This window comes from Schistocerca nitens, chromosome 1 (assembly GCF_023898315.1).
Source record: "Schistocerca nitens isolate TAMUIC-IGC-003100 chromosome 1, iqSchNite1.1, whole genome shotgun sequence".
NCBI classification, from domain to species: domain Eukaryota; kingdom Metazoa; phylum Arthropoda; class Insecta; order Orthoptera; family Acrididae; genus Schistocerca; species Schistocerca nitens.
Window position 1 is genome coordinate 1,054,182,621 of NC_064614.1, and position 18,865 is coordinate 1,054,201,485.

The 18,865-nt window shown below is 37.2% G+C and overlaps 1 long non-coding RNA gene across 11 annotated transcripts in view; it reads right to left on the reverse strand.

Moving 5' to 3' along the window:
* The window catches only part of LOC126197336 (uncharacterized), a 168,996-nt gene that overhangs the window by 55,322 nt on the left and 94,809 nt on the right, over nucleotides 1-18,865 (reverse strand). For all 11 annotated transcript variants that reach the window (XR_007539756.1, XR_007539708.1, XR_007539730.1 and 8 more), the window contains exon 5: nucleotides 13,924-14,234. This is a non-coding gene — a long non-coding RNA (uncharacterized LOC126197336). The remainder of the gene's footprint in view (nucleotides 1-13,923; nucleotides 14,235-18,865) is intronic.

The following is an 18,865-nucleotide window of genomic DNA, read 5'->3' on the forward strand; positions in this document are numbered from 1 at the left end:
CCTTATCAATTATCCTAAATTTTAGGGGATCAATCTACAGGGGGATCAAAGTTTCTTTCATAACAATCAAACCATCTATTTTTTCTGTTTTTACCATTCTATACTCGCTCTAAATTCTCTAATCCTCTCTACCTCATCCAAAGTGAATTATTATTTGATTGTTCTTCTATTCGTACATCTCTCTACCAATTTCAAAGGATATTTTACTCTCTGGGACAATACATATTCACCTCTATGGATTATCATTTCCTCAAGTCACACACACTACTAAATCACCGTATCACTAACTGTCCAAACTCAAATTTTGTAGGCAGGCCGTACAGGGGCAACATAGTTCACATACCATTCACCACCAAACTCTATTTTGTCAGCAATTAGCCTTCACTTCATCACACCTCTTTACTACCACACCTCATTCCTAACTTTTTTACATTTTCTCTGGGGTACTGTTTTATTTCCTCATATAAACATTAACCACTCCACTGACAAAACCTTCTTTTATCTTCTCTGCACCATTCTTCAACCTTGTATTATACCACCTTCACAAAATTTAACATCAACTTCACCTCACTCAGGTTTTTAACTCTACTTCAAACCATACACCATCGGTTACTCCATTCTTTCGAAAACCAGAACATCACTACTTCATTACCTTCATCATTTCTATTTGTCACATTACTCCAATTTCAAAAAAACCTCCACATCACGCACATACCAACTACTTCGTACACACTCTCTCATACTTTAGATGTCTCCACTACATCATTTCCTCTCGTATTCTAAATATTAAGGGACTGTACTTCCTACACCTTTCTACCTCCATAACACATCTCAAAGGGTAAATTCTTTTACACTAAGCCACAACAAACAAAATAACCAGACACAATATAAACCTTCTTTACAATCTTATCAATAACCAAGGGTCGCTCAAGTCTCTCTTTATTTACTAGTCTTCACTGTATTTCACTTCACAATAGCTAATAACCTGTCCACAATTGGACTCTTTATAACTTCTACAAATTTTAATACTAACACAATCACACTCCAGAAAGGCACTCTCCATTACCAACATCAAGGTTCACCTTCATCATCTACATTTTCAATATTTCCTGTTCTCAACATCAGTACAACTTGTTTGCCTAATAGGGGTACCAATAAAACTACTTATCCCGTCACACATAAATACTTCCTCACTATCATTATTCTCTACCACACAAACTGAAATAACTAATTCTATTGCTTGGGAATGGGCCACGTCCTCACACACACACACCTCCATCCTAAAATTTCACCTCACATCAGGTATCTACATCATTTCGATACACATCGTAAATTAACATAATTTCTATAATGTTGCATTTGAGAGGGAGCCTCTCGTTCCAAACAACACTCAGCATCTATACCTCAATGGGAAGGGCTATCAATTACACTTTCTGTACACCTTACATATACTGCAATTTCCACTACAACAGACTTTCCTTCTCTCTCAGCATCTGCATTAGGGTCTTCGAACACCTTCTACTCTCTTCCTAATAAAAACAGTCACGGGTTTTACTCTCATCACCTGGCTCATACAAAACTCCAAAATCTCAATAATGCAACTCTCACGATCATATTTTATAACAGGTCTCAAACATTACCAACTTGCTAGTCATTGTTTCTTACATCTATACACTCCAACCACACCTATGTTCGTTCACCTCTAAGAACTCTTGGGACTCAATCTCACTTTACTTAAACCTATGCCTTCTTCCAATCTCTCGTTTACACACTGTACCCGCATTGCCTTTATCAACACATCATCACTCACTCTACTCTTGGATATACTACCTTCAGTCAGACTTCCCTCTTTTCATAGGGCACCTACGATTAACTCGCAAACAATTATATTAAATCATCCACATTTCTGCTCAACTCAGGTCTCCTCCTACTATTCCATAAACAGCGTATCAGCTGCACCACTACATACTCCTTCATTTACATTCTTATGTCCAACATGCTACCAGCTCATACAAGGGACATCCAAGGATTAAGAATTGCCTGGGCAATGGAAATCTCCACCTCACACATTGTACACCCCCTTCTCACAAAATACTCTCTTTTCAGTGTTTTCGGCTCATACACATCGCCAACATTCCAAATATTTTGAGAATAAACCTATAAAACCTTATCAACTATCCTAATTTATAGGGGATCAATCTATAGGTTGAACAAAATTTCATTCATAACAATCGAACAAACATCCATTTTTTCTATTTTTTCCTTTCTATACTCGCTCTAAATTCTCTCACCCTCGCTACCTCATCCAAAGTGAGTTATTATTTGACTGGTCTTCTATTCGTACATCTCTCTACCAATTTCAAAGGATATTTTACCCTCTGGGACAATACATATTCACCTCTATGGATTATCATTTCGTCAAGTCACACACACTACTAAATCACCGTATCACTAACTGTCCAAACTCTAATCTTGTAGGCAGGACATACAGGGGCAACATTAGTTCACAAACCATTCACCACCAAACTCTATTTTGTCAGCAATTCGGCTTCACTTCATCACACCTCTTCACTACCACACCTCATTCCTAACTTTTTTACATTTTCTCCGGGGTACCGTTTTATTTCCTCATATAAACATTAACCTCTACAGTGACACAACCTCCTTTTATCATCTCTGCACCATTCTTCAACCTTGTATTATACCACCTTTACAAAATTTAACATCAACTTCACCTCACTCAGACTTTTAACTCTACTTCAAACCATACACCATCGGTTACTCCATTCTTTGGAAAACCGGAACATCACTACTTCATTACCTTCATCATTTCTAAGTCACATTACTCCAATTTCGTAACCTCCACATCAACACATACCAACTACTTCGTACACACTCTCTCATACTTTAGATGACTCCACTATATAATTTCCTCTCGTATTCTAAATATTAAGGGACTGTACTTCCTACACCTTTCTACCTCCATAACACATCTCAAAGGGTAAATTATTTTACACTAAGCCACAACAAACAAAATAAACAGACACAATATAAACCTTCTTTACAATCTTATCAATAACCAAGGGTCACTCAAGTCTCTCTTTATTTACTAGTCTTCACTGTATTTCACTTCACAATAGCTAATAACCTCTCCACAATTGGCCTCTTTATAACTTCTACAAATTTTAATACTAACACAATCACACTCCAGAAAGGCACTCTCCATTACCAACATCAAGTTTCACCTTCATCATCTACATTTTCAATATTTCCTGTTCTCAACATCAGTACAACTCATTTGCCTAATAGGGGTACCAATAAAACTTCTTATCCCGTCACACATAAATACTTCCTCACCATCATTATTCTCTACCAAACAAACTGAAATATCTAATTCTATTGCTTGGGAATGGGCCACGTCCTCACACACACACACACCTCCATCCTAAAATTCCACCTCACATCAGGCATCTACATCATTTCGATACACATCGTAAATTAACATAATTTCTATAATGTTGGATTTGAGTGGGAGCCTCTCGTTCCAAACAACAATCAGCATCTATACCTCAATGGGAAGGGCCATCAATTACTCTTTCTGTACACCTTACATATACTGCAACTTTCACTACAACAACAGACTTTCCTTCTCTCTCAGCATCTGCATTAGGGTCTTCGAACACCTTCTACTCTCTTCCTAATGCAAACAGTCACGGGTCTTACTCTCATCACCTGGCTCATACAAAACTCCAAAATCTCAATAATGCAACTCCCACAATCATATTTTATAATAGGTCTCAAACATTACCAACTTGCTAGTCATTGTTTCTTACATCTATACACTCCAACCACACCTATGTTCATTCACCTGTAAGAACTCTTACGACTCATTCTCACTTTACTTAAACCTATGCCTTCTTCCCATCTCTCTTTTACACTCTGTACCCCCATTGCCTTTATCAACACATCATCACTCACTCTACAATTAACTCGCAAACAATTGTATTAAATCATCCACATTTCTGCTCAACTCAGGTCTCCTCCTACGCTTCCGTAAACAGCGTTATCAGCTGCACCAATACATACTCCTTCATTTACATTCTCATCTCCAACATGCTACCAGCTCATACGAGGGACATCCAAGGATTAAGAATTGCCTGGGCAATGGAAATCTCCACCTCATACATTTTAAACTCCATTCTCACAAAATACTCTCTTTTCAGTGTTTTCGACTCATACACATCACCAACATTCCAAATATTTTGAAAATTAACCTTTAAATCCTTATCAATTATCCTAAATTTTAGGGGATCAATCTACAGGGGGATCAAAGTTTCTTTCATAACAATCAAACCATCTATTTTTTCTGTTTTTACCATTCTATACTCGCTCTAAATTCTCTAATCCTCTCTACCTCATCCAAAGTGAATTATTATTTGATTGTTCTTCTATTCGTACATCTCTCTACCAATTTCAAAGGATATTTTACTCTCTGGGACAATACATATTCACCTCTATGGATTATCATTTCCTCAAGTCACACACACTACTAAATCACCGTATCACTAACTGTCCAAACTCAAATTTTGTAGGCAGGCCGTACAGGGGCAACATAGTTCACATACCATTCACCACCAAACTCTATTTTGTCAGCAATTAGCCTTCACTTCATCACACCTCTTTACTACCACACCTCATTCCTAACTTTTTTACATTTTCTCTGGGGTACTGTTTTATTTCCTCATATAAACATTAACCACTCCACTGACAAAACCTTCTTTTATCTTCTCTGCACCATTCTTCAACCTTGTATTATACCACCTTCACAAAATTTAACATCAACTTCACCTCACTCAGGTTTTTAACTCTACTTCAAACCATACACCATCGGTTACTCCATTCTTTCGAAAACCAGAACATCACTACTTCATTACCTTCATCATTTCTATTTGTCACATTACTCCAATTTCAAAAAAACCTCCACATCACGCACATACCAACTACTTCGTACACACTCTCTCATACTTTAGATGTCTCCACTACATCATTTCCTCTCGTATTCTAAATATTAAGGGACTGTACTTCCTACACCTTTCTACCTCCATAACACATCTCAAAGGGTAAATTCTTTTACACTAAGCCACAACAAACAAAATAACCAGACACAATATAAACCTTCTTTACAATCTTATCAATAACCAAGGGTCGCTCAAGTCTCTCTTTATTTACTAGTCTTCACTGTATTTCACTTCACAATAGCTAATAACCTGTCCACAATTGGACTCTTTATAACTTCTACAAATTTTAATACTAACACAATCACACTCCAGAAAGGCACTCTCCATTACCAACATCAAGGTTCACCTTCATCATCTACATTTTCAATATTTCCTGTTCTCAACATCAGTACAACTCGTTTGCCTAATAGGGGTACCAATAAAACTACTTATCCCGTCACACATAAATACTTCCTCACTATCATTATTCTCTACCACACAAACTGAAATAACTAATTCTATTGCTTGGGAATGGGCCACGTCCTCACACACACACACCTCCATCCTAAAATTTCACCTCACATCAGGTATCTACATCATTTCGATACACATCGTAAATTAACATAATTTCTATAATGTTGCATTTGAGAGGGAGCCTCTCGTTCCAAACAACACTCAGCATCTATACCTCAATGGGAAGGGCTATCAATTACACTTTCTGTACACCTTACATATACTGCAATTTCCACTACAACAGACTTTCCTTCTCTCTCAGCATCTGCATTAGGGTCTTCGAACACCTTCTACTCTCTTCCTAATAAAAACAGTCACGGGTTTTACTCTCATCACCTGGCTCATACAAAACTCCAAAATCTCAATAATGCAACTCTCACGATCATATTTTATAACAGGTCTCAAACATTACCAACTTGCTAGTCATTGTTTCTTACATCTATACACTCCAACCACACCTATGTTCGTTCACCTCTAAGAACTCTTGGGACTCAATCTCACTTTACTTAAACCTATGCCTTCTTCCAATCTCTCGTTTACACACTGTACCCGCATTGCCTTTATCAACACATCATCACTCACTCTACTCTTGGATATACTACCTTCAGTCAGACTTCCCTCTTTTCATAGGGCACCTACGATTAACTCGCAAACAATTATATTAAATCATCCACATTTCTGCTCAACTCAGGTCTCCTCCTACTATTCCATAAACAGCGTATCAGCTGCACCACTACATACTCCTTCATTTACATTCTTATGTCCAACATGCTACCAGCTCATACAAGGGACATCCAAGGATTAAGAATTGCCTGGGCAATGGAAATCTCCACCTCACACATTGTACACCCCCTTCTCACAAAATACTCTCTTTTCAGTGTTTTCGGCTCATACACATCGCCAACATTCCAAATATTTTGAGAATAAACCTATAAAACCTTATCAACTATCCTAATTTATAGGGGATCAATCTATAGGTTGAACAAAATTTCATTCATAACAATCGAACAAACATCCATTTTTTCTATTTTTTCCTTTCTATACTCGCTCTAAATTCTCTCACCCTCGCTACCTCATCCAAAGTGAGTTATTATTTGACTGGTCTTCTATTCGTACATCTCTCTACCAATTTCAAAGGATATTTTACCCTCTGGGACAATACATATTCACCTCTATGGATTATCATTTCGTCAAGTCACACACACTACTAAATCACCGTATCACTAACTGTCCAAACTCTAATCTTGTAGGCAGGACATACAGGGGCAACATTAGTTCACAAACCATTCACCACCAAACTCTATTTTGTCAGCAATTCGGCTTCACTTCATCACACCTCTTCACTACCACACCTCATTCCTAACTTTTTTACATTTTCTCCGGGGTACCGTTTTATTTCCTCATATAAACATTAACCTCTACAGTGACACAACCTCCTTTTATCATCTCTGCACCATTCTTCAACCTTGTATTATACCACCTTTACAAAATTTAACATCAACTTCACCTCACTCAGACTTTTAACTCTACTTCAAACCATACACCATCGGTTACTCCATTCTTTGGAAAACCGGAACATCACTACTTCATTACCTTCATCATTTCTAAGTCACATTACTCCAATTTCGTAACCTCCACATCAACACATACCAACTACTTCGTACACACTCTCTCATACTTTAGATGACTCCACTATATAATTTCCTCTCGTATTCTAAATATTAAGGGACTGTACTTCCTACACCTTTCTACCTCCATAACACATCTCAAAGGGTAAATTATTTTACACTAAGCCACAACAAACAAAATAAACAGACACAATATAAACCTTCTTTACAATCTTATCAATAACCAAGGGTCACTCAAGTCTCTCTTTATTTACTAGTCTTCACTGTATTTCACTTCACAATAGCTAATAACCTCTCCCCAATTGGACTCTTTATAACTTCTACAAATTTTAATACTAACACAATCACACTCCAGAAAGGCACTCTCCATTACCAACATCAAGTTTCACCTTCATCATCTACATTTTCAATATTTCCTGTTCTCAACATCAGTACAACTCATTTGCCTAATAGGGGTACCAATAAAACTTCTTATCCCGTCACACATAAATACTTCCTCACCATCATTATTCTCTACCAAACAAACTGAAATATCTAATTCTATTGCTTGGGAATGGGCCACGTCCTCACACACACACACACCTCCATCCTAAAATTCCACCTCACATCAGGCATCTACATCATTTCGATACACATCGTAAATTAACATAATTTCTATAATGTTGGATTTGAGTGGGAGCCTCTCGTTCCAAACAACAATCAGCATCTATACCTCAATGGGAAGGGCCTTCAATTACTCTTTCTGTACACCTTACATACACTGCAACTTTCACTACAACAACAGACTTTCCTTCTAGCTCAGCATCTACATTAGGGTCTTCGAACACCTTCTACTCTCTTCCTAATAAAAACAGTCACGGGTTTTACTCTCATCACCTGGCTCATAAATCTCAATAATGCATCTGTCACGATCATATTTTATAACAGGTCTCAAACATTACCAACTTGCTAGTCATTGTTTCTTACATCTATACACTCCAACCACACCTATGTTCATTCACCTCTAAGAACTCTTGGGACTCATTCTCACTTTACTTAAATCTATGCCTTCTTCCAAACTCTCTTTTACACACTGTACCCGCATTGCCTTTATCAACACATCATCACTCACTCTACTCTTGGATATACTACCTTCAGTCAGACTTCCCTCTTTTCACAGGGCATCTACGATTAACTCGCAAACAATTATATTAAATCATCCACATTTCTGCTCAACTCAGGTCTCCTCCTACTCTTCTATAAACAGCGTATCTGCTGCACCAATACCTACTCCTTCATTTACATTCTTATCTCCAACATGCTACCAGCTCACACAAGGGACATCCAAGGAACAAGAATTGCCTGGGCAATGGGAATCTCCACCTCATACATTTTAAACTCCATTCTCACAAAATACTCTCTTTTCAGTGTTTTCAGCACATACACATCACCAACATTCCAAATATTTTGAGAATAAACCTATAAAACCTTATCAACTAGCCTAATTTTTAGGGGATCAATCTACAGGGGGAACAAAATTTCTTTCATAACAATCGAACAAACATCCATTTTTTCTCTTTTTTCCTTTCTATACTCGCTCTAAATTCTCTCATCCTCGCTACCTCATCCGAAAGTGAGTTATTATTTGATTGGTCTTCTATTCGTAGATCTGTCTACAAACTTCAAAGGATATTTTACTCTCTGGGACAATACATATTCACCTCTATGGATTATCATTTCGTCAAGTCACACACACTACTAAATCACCGTATCACTAACGGTCCAAACTCAAATCTTGTAGGCAGGACATACAGGGGCAACATTAGTTCACAAACCATTCACCACCAAACTCTGTTTTGTCAGCAATTCGCCCTCACTTCATCACACCTCTTCACTACCACACCTCATTCCTAACTTTTTTACATTTTCTCTGGGGTACTGTTTTATTTCCTCATATAAACATTAACCTCTACACTGACATAACCTCCTTTTATCTTCTCTGCACCATTCTTCAACCTTGTATTATACCACCTTTACAAAATTTAACATCGACTTCACCTCACTCAGGGTTCTAACTCTACTTCAAACCATACACCATCGTTTACTCCATTCTTTGGAAAACCGGAACATCACTACTTCATTACCTTCATCATTTCTAAGTCACATTACTCCAATTTCATAAACCTCCACATCAACACATACCAACTACTTCGTACACACTCTCTCATACTTTAGATGTCTCCACTATATCATTTCCTCTCGTATTCTAAATATTAAGGGACTGTACTTCCTACACCTTTCTACCTCCATAACACATCTCAAAGGGTAAATTCTTTTACACTAAGCCACAACAAACAAAATAACCAGACACAATATAAACCTTCTTTACAATCTTATCAATAACCAAGGGTCGCTCAAGTCTCTCTTTATTTACTAGTCTTCACTGTATTTCACTTCACAATAGCTAATAACCTCTCCACAATTGGACTCTTTATAACTTCTACAAATTTTAATACTAACACAATCACACTCCAGAAAGGCACTCTCCATTACCAACATCAAGTTTCACCTTCATCATCTACATTTTCAATATTTCCTGTTCTCAACATCAGTACAACTCATTTGCCTAATAGGGGTACCAATAAAACTTCATATCCCGTCACACATAAATACTTCCTCACTATCATTATTCTCTACCACACAAACTGAAATAACTAATTCTATTGCTTGGGAATGGGCCACGTCCTCACACACACACACCTCCATCCTAAAATTTCACCTCACATCAGGTATCTACATCATTTCGATACACATCGTAAATTAACATAATTTCTATAATGTTGGATTTGAGTGGGAGCCTCTCGTTCCAAACAACAATCAGCATTTATACCTCAATGGGAAGGGCCATTAATTACACTTTCTGTACACCTTACATATACTGCAACTTTCACTACAACAACAGACTTTCCTTCTAACTCAGCATCTACATTAGGGTCTTCGAACACCTTCTACTCTCTTCCTAATAAAAACAGTCACGGGTTTTACTCTCATCACCTGGCTCATAAATCTCAATAATGCATCTGTCACGATCATATTTTATAACAGGTCTCAAACATTACCAACTTGCTAGTCATTGTTTCTTACATCTATACACTCCAACCACACCTATGTTCATTCACCTCTAAGAACTCTTGGGACTCATTCTCACTTTACTTAAATCTATGCCTTCTTCCAAACTCTCTTTTACACACTGTACCCGCATTGCCTTTATCAACACATCATCACTCACTCTACTCTTGGATATACTACCTTCAGTCAGACATCCCTCTTTTCACAGGGCATCTACGATTAACTCGCAAACAATTATATTAAATCATCCACATTTCTGCTCAACTCAGGTCTCCTCCTACTCTTCTATACACAGCGTATCTGCTGCACCAATACCTACTCCTTCATTTACATTCTTATCTCCAACATGCTACCAGCTCATACAAGGGACATCCAAGGATTAAGAATTGCCTGTGCAATGGGAATCTCCACCTCATACATTTTTAACTCAGTTCTCACAAAATACTCTTTTTTCAGTGTTTTCAGCTCATACACATCACCATCATTCCAAATATTTTGAGAATAAACCTATAAACCCTTATCAACTATCCTAATTTTTAGGGAATCAATCTACGGGGGGATCAAACTTTCTTTCATAACAATCAAACCAACATCTATTTTTTCTCTTTTTACCTTCCTATACTCGCTCTAAATTTTCTCATCCTAGCTACCTCATCCAAAGTGAATTATTACTTGATTGGACTTCTATTCGTACATCTATCTACCAATTTCAAAGGATATTTTACTCTCTGGGACAATACATATTCACTTCTATGGATTATCATTTCGTCAAGTCACACACACTACTAAATCACCGTATCACTAACGGTCCAAACTCAAATCTTGTAGGCAGGACGTACAGGGGCAACATTAGTTCACAAACTATTCACCACCAAACTCTATTTTGTCAGCAATTAGCCCTCACTTCATCACACCTCTTCACTACCACACCTCATTCCTAATTTTTTTACATTGTCTCTGGGGTACTGCTTTATTTCCTCATATAAACATTAACCACTACACTGACACAACCTTCTTTTATCTTCTCTGCACCATTCTTCAACCTTGTATTATACCACCTTTACAAAATTTAACATCAACTTCACCTCACTCGGACTTTTAACTCTACTTCAAACCATACACCATCGTTTACTCCATTCTTTGGAAAACCGGAACATCACTACTTCATTACCTTCATCATTTCTAACTGTCACATTACTCCAATTTCATAAACCTCCACATCATGCACATACCAACTACTTCGTACACACTCTCTCATACTTTAGATGTCTCCACTATATCATTTCCTCTCGTATTCTAAATATTAAGGGACTGTACTTCCTACACCTTTCTACCTCCATAACACATCTCAAAGGGTAAATTCTTTTACACTAAGCCACAACAAACAAAATAACCAGACACAATATAAACCTTCTTTACAATCTTATCAATAACCAAGGGTCGCTCAAGTCTATCTTTATTTACTAGTCTTCACTGTATTTCACTTCACAATAGCTAATAACCTCTCCACAATTGGACTCTTTATAACTTCTACAAATTTTAATACTAACACAATCACACTCCAGAAAGCCACTCTCCATTACCAACATCAAGTTTCACCTTCATCATCTATATTTTCAATATTTCCTGTTCTCAACATCAGTACAACTCATTTGCCTAATAGGGGTACCAATAAAACTTCTTATCCCGTCACACATAAATACTTCTTCACTATCATTATTCTCTACCACACAAACTGAAATAACTAATTCTATGGCTTGGGAATGGGCCACGTGCTCACACACACACACACACCTCCATCCTAAAATTTCACCTCACATCAGGTATCTACATCATTTCGACACACATCGTAAATTAACATAATTTCTATAATGTTGGATTTGAGTGGGAGCCTCTCGTTCCAAACAACAATCAGCATTTATACCTCAATGGGAAGGGCCATTAATTACACTTTCTGTACACCTTACATATACTGCAATTTCCACTACAACAACAGATTTTCCTTCTCTCCCAGCATCTGCACTAGGGTCTTCGAACACATTCTACTCTCTTCCTAATTTTAACAGTCACGGTCTTACTCTCACCACCTGGCTCATACAAAAACCCAAAAACTTAATAATGCAACTCTCACGATCATATTTTATAACAGGTCTCAAACATTACCAACTTGCTAGTCATTGTTTCTTACATCTATACACTGCAACCACACCTATGTTCATTCACCTCTAAGAACTCTTGGGACTCATTCTCAGTTCCAATCTCTCTTTTACACACTGTAGCCGCATTGCCTTTATCAACACATCATCACTCACTCTACTCTTGGATATACTACCTTCAGTCAGACTTCCCTCTCTTCACAGGGCACCTACGATTAACTCGCAAACAATTATATTAAATCATCCACATTTCTGCTCGACTCAGTTCTCCTCCTACTCTTCCATACACAGCGTGTCAACTGCACCAATACCTACTCCTTCATTTACATTCTTATCTCCCAACATGCTACCAGCTCATACAAGGGACATCCAAGGATTAAGAATTGCCTGGGCAATGGGAATCTCCACCTCATATATTTTTAGCTCCATTCTCACAAAATATTCTTTTTTCAGTGTTTTCAGCTCATACACATCACCAACATTCCTTACACATCACCAACATTCCAAATATTTTGAGAATAAACCTATAAACCCTTATCAACTATCCTAATTTTTAGGGGATCAATCTACAGGGGGATCAAACTTTCTTTCATAACAATCAAACCAACATCTATTTTTTTTTATTTTTACCTTCTAATACTCACTCTAAATTTTCTCATCCTAGCTACTTCATCCAAAGTGAATTATTATTTGATTGGTCTTCTATTTGTACATCTATCTACCAATTTCAAAGGATATTTTACTCTCTGGGACAATACATATTCACTTCTATGGATTATCATTTCGTCAAGTCACACACACTACTAAATCACCGTATCACTAACTGTCCAAACTACAAATCTTGTAGGCAGGACATACAGGGGCAACATTAGTTCACAAACCATTCACCACCAAACTCTATTTTGTCAGCAATTAGCCCTCACTTCATCACACCTCTTCACTACCACACCTCAATCCTAACGTTTTTACATTTTCTCTGGGGTACTGCTTTATTTCCTCATATAAACATTAACCACTACACTGACACAACCTTCTTTTATCTTCTCTGCACCATTCTTCAACCTTGTATTATACCACCTTTACAAAATTTAATATAAACTTCACCTCACTCAGATTTTTAACTCTACTTCAAACCATACACCACCGGTTACTCCATTCTTTGGAAAACCGGAACATCACTACTTCATTACCTTCATCATTTCTAACTGTCACATTACTCCAATTTCATAAACCTCCACATCACGCACATACCAACTACTTCGTACACACTCTCTCATACTTTAGATGTCTTCACCATATCATTTCCTCTCATATTCTAAATATTAAGGGACTGTACTTCCTACACCTTTCTACCTCCATAACACATCTCAAAGGGTAAATTCTTTTACACTAAGCCACAACAAACAAAATAACCAGACACAATATAAACCTTCTTTACAATCTTATCAATAACCAAGGGTCGCTCAAGTCTCTCTTTATTAACTAGTTTTCACTGTATTTCACTTCACAATAGCTAATAACCTCTCCACAATTGGACTCTTTATAACTTCTACAAATTTTAATACTAACACAATCACACTCCAGAAAGCCACTCTCCATTGCCAACATCAAGTTTCACCTTCATCATCTACATTTTCAATATTTCCTGTTCTCAACATCAGTACAACTCATTTGCCTAATAGGGGTACCAATAAAATTTCTTATCCCGTCACACATAAATATTTCCTCACTATCATTATTCTCTACCACACAAACTGAAATAACTAAATCTATTGCTTGGGAATGGGCCACGTCCTCACACACACACACACACCTCCATCCTAAAATTTCACCTCACATCAGGTATCTACATCATTTCGATACACATTGTAAATTAACATAATTTCAATAATGTTGGATTTGAGTGGGAGCCTCTCGTTCCAAACAACAATCAGCATTTATACCTCAATGGGAAGGGCCATCAATTACACTTTCTGTACACCTTACATATACTGCAACTTTCACTACAACAATAGACTTTCCTTCTCTCTCAGCATCTGCATTAGGGTCTTCGAACACCTTCTACTCTCTTCCTAATAAAAACAGTCACGGGTTTTACTCTCATCACCTGGCTTATACAAAACTCCAAAATCTCAATAATGCAACGCTGATGATCATATTTTATTACAGGTCTCAAACATTACCAACTTGCTAGTCATTGTTTCTTACATCTATACACTCCAACCACACCTATGTTCATTTACCTCTAAGAACTCTTGGGACTCATTCTCAGTTCCAATCTCTCTTTTACACACTGTACCCGCATTGCCTTTATCAACACATCATCACTCACTCTACTCTTGGATATACTACCTTCAGTCAGACTTCCCTCTTTTCACAGGGCACCTAAGATTAACTCGCAAACAAATATATTAAATCATCCACATTTCTGCTCAACTCACGTCTCCTCCTACTCTTCCATAAACAGCGTATCAGCTGCACCAATACCTACTCCTTCATTTACATTCTTATCTCCAACATGCTACCAGCTCACACAAGGGACATCCAAGGAAGAAGAATTGCCTGGGCAATGGGAATCTCCACCTCATACATTTTAAACTCCATTCTCACAAAATACTCTCTTTTCAGTGTTTTCAGCACATACACATCACCAACATTCCAAATATTTTGAGAATAAACCTATAAAACCTTATCAACTATCTTAATTTTTAGGGGATCAATCTACATGGGGAACAAAATTTCTTTCATAACAATCGAACAAACATCCATTTTTTCTCTTTTTTCCTTTCTATACTCGCTCTAAATTCTCTCATCCTCGCTATCTCATCCAAAGTGAGTTATTATTTGATTGGTCTTCTATTCGTACATCTCTCTACCAACTTCAAAGGATATTTTACTCTCTGGGACAATACATATTCACCTCTATGGATTATCATTTCGTCAAGTCACACACACTACTAAATCACCGTATCACTAACTGTCCAAACTCAAATCTTGTAGGCAAGCCATACAGGGGCAACATAGTTCACAAACCATTCACCACCAAACTCTATTTTGTCAGCAATTAGCCTTCACTTCATCACACCTCTTCACTACCACACCTCATTCCTAACTTTTTTACATTTTCTCTGGGGTACTGTTTTATTTCCTCATATAAACATTAACCTCTACACTGACATAACCTCCTTTTATCTTCTCTGCACCATTCTTCAACCTTGTATTATACCACCTTTACAAAATTTAACATCAACTTCACCTCACTCAGGTTTTTAACTCTACTTCAAACCATACACCATCGTTTACTCCATTCTTTGGAAAACCGGAACATCACTACTTCATTACCTTCATCATTTCTAACTGTCACATTACTCCAATTTCATAAACCTCCACATCACGCACATACCAACTACTTCGTACACACTCTCTCATACTTTAGATGTCTTCACCATATCATTTCCTCTCATATTCTAAATATTAAGGGACTGTACTTCCTACACCTTTCTACCTCCATAACACATCTCAAAGGGTAAATTCTTTTACACTAAGCCACAACAAACAAAATAACCAGACACAATATAAACCTTCTTTACAATCTTATCAATAACCAAGGGTCGCTCAAGTCTCTCTTTATTAACTAGTTTTCACTGTACTTCACTTCACAATAGCTAATAACCTCTCCACAATTGGACTCTTTATAACTTCTACAAATTTTAATACTAACACAATCACACTCCAGAAAGCCACTCTCCATTACCAACATCAAGTTTCACCTTCATCATCTATATTTTTAATATTTCCTGTTCTCAACATCAGTACAACTCATTTGCCTAATAGGGGTACCAATAAAACTTCTTATCCCGTCACACATAAATACTTCTTCACTATCATTATTCTCTACCACACAAACTGAAATAACTAATTCTATGGCTTGGGAATGGGCCACGTGCTCACACACACACACACACACCTCCATCCTAAAATTTCACCTCACATCAGGTATCTACATCATTTCGACACACATCGTAAATTAACATAATTTCTATAATGTTGGATTTGAGTGGGAGCCTCTCGTTCCAAACAACAATCAGCATTTATACCTCAATGGGAAGGGCCATTAATTACACTTTCTGTACACCTTACATATACTGCAACTTCCACTACAACAACAGATTTTCCTTCTCTCCCAGCATCTGCACTAGGGTCTTCGAACACCTTCTACTCTCTTCCTAATTTTAACAGTCACGGTCTTACTCTCACCGCCTGGCTCATACAAAAATTCAAAAACTTAATAATGCAACTCTCACGATCATATTTTATAACAGGTCTCAAACATTACCAACTTGCTAGTCATTGTTTCTTACATCTATACACTGCAACCACACCTATGTTCATTCACCTCTAAGAACTCTTGGGACTCATTCTCAGTTCCAATCTCTCTTTTACACACTGTAGCCGCATTGCCTTTATCAACACATCATCACTCACTCTACTCTTGGATATACTACCTTCAGTCAGACTTCCCTCTCTTCACAGGGCACCTACGATTAACTCGCAAACAATTATATTAAATCATCCACATTTCTGCTCGACTCAGTTCTCCTCCTACTCTTCCATACACAGCGTGTCAACTGCACCAATACCTACTCCTTCATTTACATTCTTATCTCCCAACATGCTACCAGCTCATACAAGGGACATCCAAGGATTAAGAATTGCCTGGGCAATGGGAATCTCCACCTCATATATTTTTAGCTCCATTCTCACAAAATACTCTTTTTTCAGTGTTTTCAGCTCATACACATCACCAACATTCCATACACATCACCAACATTCCAAATATTTTGAGAATAAACCTATAAACCCTTATCAACTATCCTAATTTTTAGGGGATCAATCTCCTGGGGGATCAAACTTTCTTTCATAACAATCAAACCAACATCTATTTTTTCTCTTTTTACCTTCCTATACTCACTCTAAATTTTCTCATCCTAGCTACTTCATCCAAAGTGAATTATTATTTGATTGGTCTTCTATTTGTACATCTATCTACCAATTTCAAAGGATATTTTACTCTCTGGGACAATACATATTCACTTCTATGGATTATCATTTCGTCAAGTCACACACACTACTAAATCACCGTATCACTAACTGTCCAAACTCAAATCTTGTAGGCAGGACATACAGGGGCAACATTAGTTCACAAACCATTCACCACCAAACTCTATTTTGTCAGCAATTAGCCCTCACTTCATCACACCTCTTCACTACCACACCTCAATCCTAACGTTTTTACATTTTCTCTGGGGTACTGCTTTATTTCCTCATATAAACATTAACCACTACACTGACACAACCTTCTTTTATCTTCTCTGCACCATTCTTCAACCTTGTATTATACCACCTCTACAAAATTTAACATCAACTTCACCTCACTCAGATTTTTAACTCTACGTCAAACCATACACCATCGGTTACTCCATTCTTTGGAAAACCGGAACATCACTACTTCATTACCTTCATCATTTCTAACTGTCACATTACTCCAATTTCATAAACCTCCACATCACGCACATACCAACTACTTCGTACACACTCTCTCATACTTTAGATGTCTTCACCATATCATTTCCTCTCATATTCTAAATATTAAGGGACTGTACTTCCTACACCTTTCTACCTCCATAACACATCTCAAAGGGTAAATTCTTTTACACTAAGCCACAACAAACAAAATAACCAGACACAATATAAACCTTCTTTACAATCTTATCAATAACCAAGGGTCGCTCAAGTCCCTCTTTATTAACTAGTTTTCACTATATTTCACTTCACAATAGCTAATAACCTCTCCACAATTGGACTCTTTATAACTTCTACAAATTTTAATACTAACACAATCACACTCCAGAAAGCCACTCTCCATTACCAACATCAAGTTTCACCTTCATCATCTATATTTTTAATATTTCCTGTTCTCAACATCAGTACAACTCATTTGCCTAATAGGGGTACCAATAAAACTTCTTATCCCGTCACACATAAATACTTCTTCACTATCATTATTCTCTACCACACAAACTGAAATAACTAATTCTATGGCTTGGGAATGGGCCACGTGCTCACACACACACACACACACCTCCATCCTAAAATTTCACCTCACATCAGGTATCTACATCATTTCGACACACATCGTAAATTAACATAATTTCTATAATGTTGGATTTGAGTGGGAGCCTCTCGTTCCAAACAACAATCAGCATTTATACCTCAATGGGAAGGGCCATTAATTACACTTTCTGTACACCTTACATATACTGCAACTTCCACTACAACAACAGATTTTCCTTCTCTCCCAGCATCTGCACTAGGGTCTTCGAACACCTTCTACTCTCTTCCTAATTTTAACAGTCACGGTCTTACTCTCACCACCTGGCTCATACAAAAATTCAAAAACTTA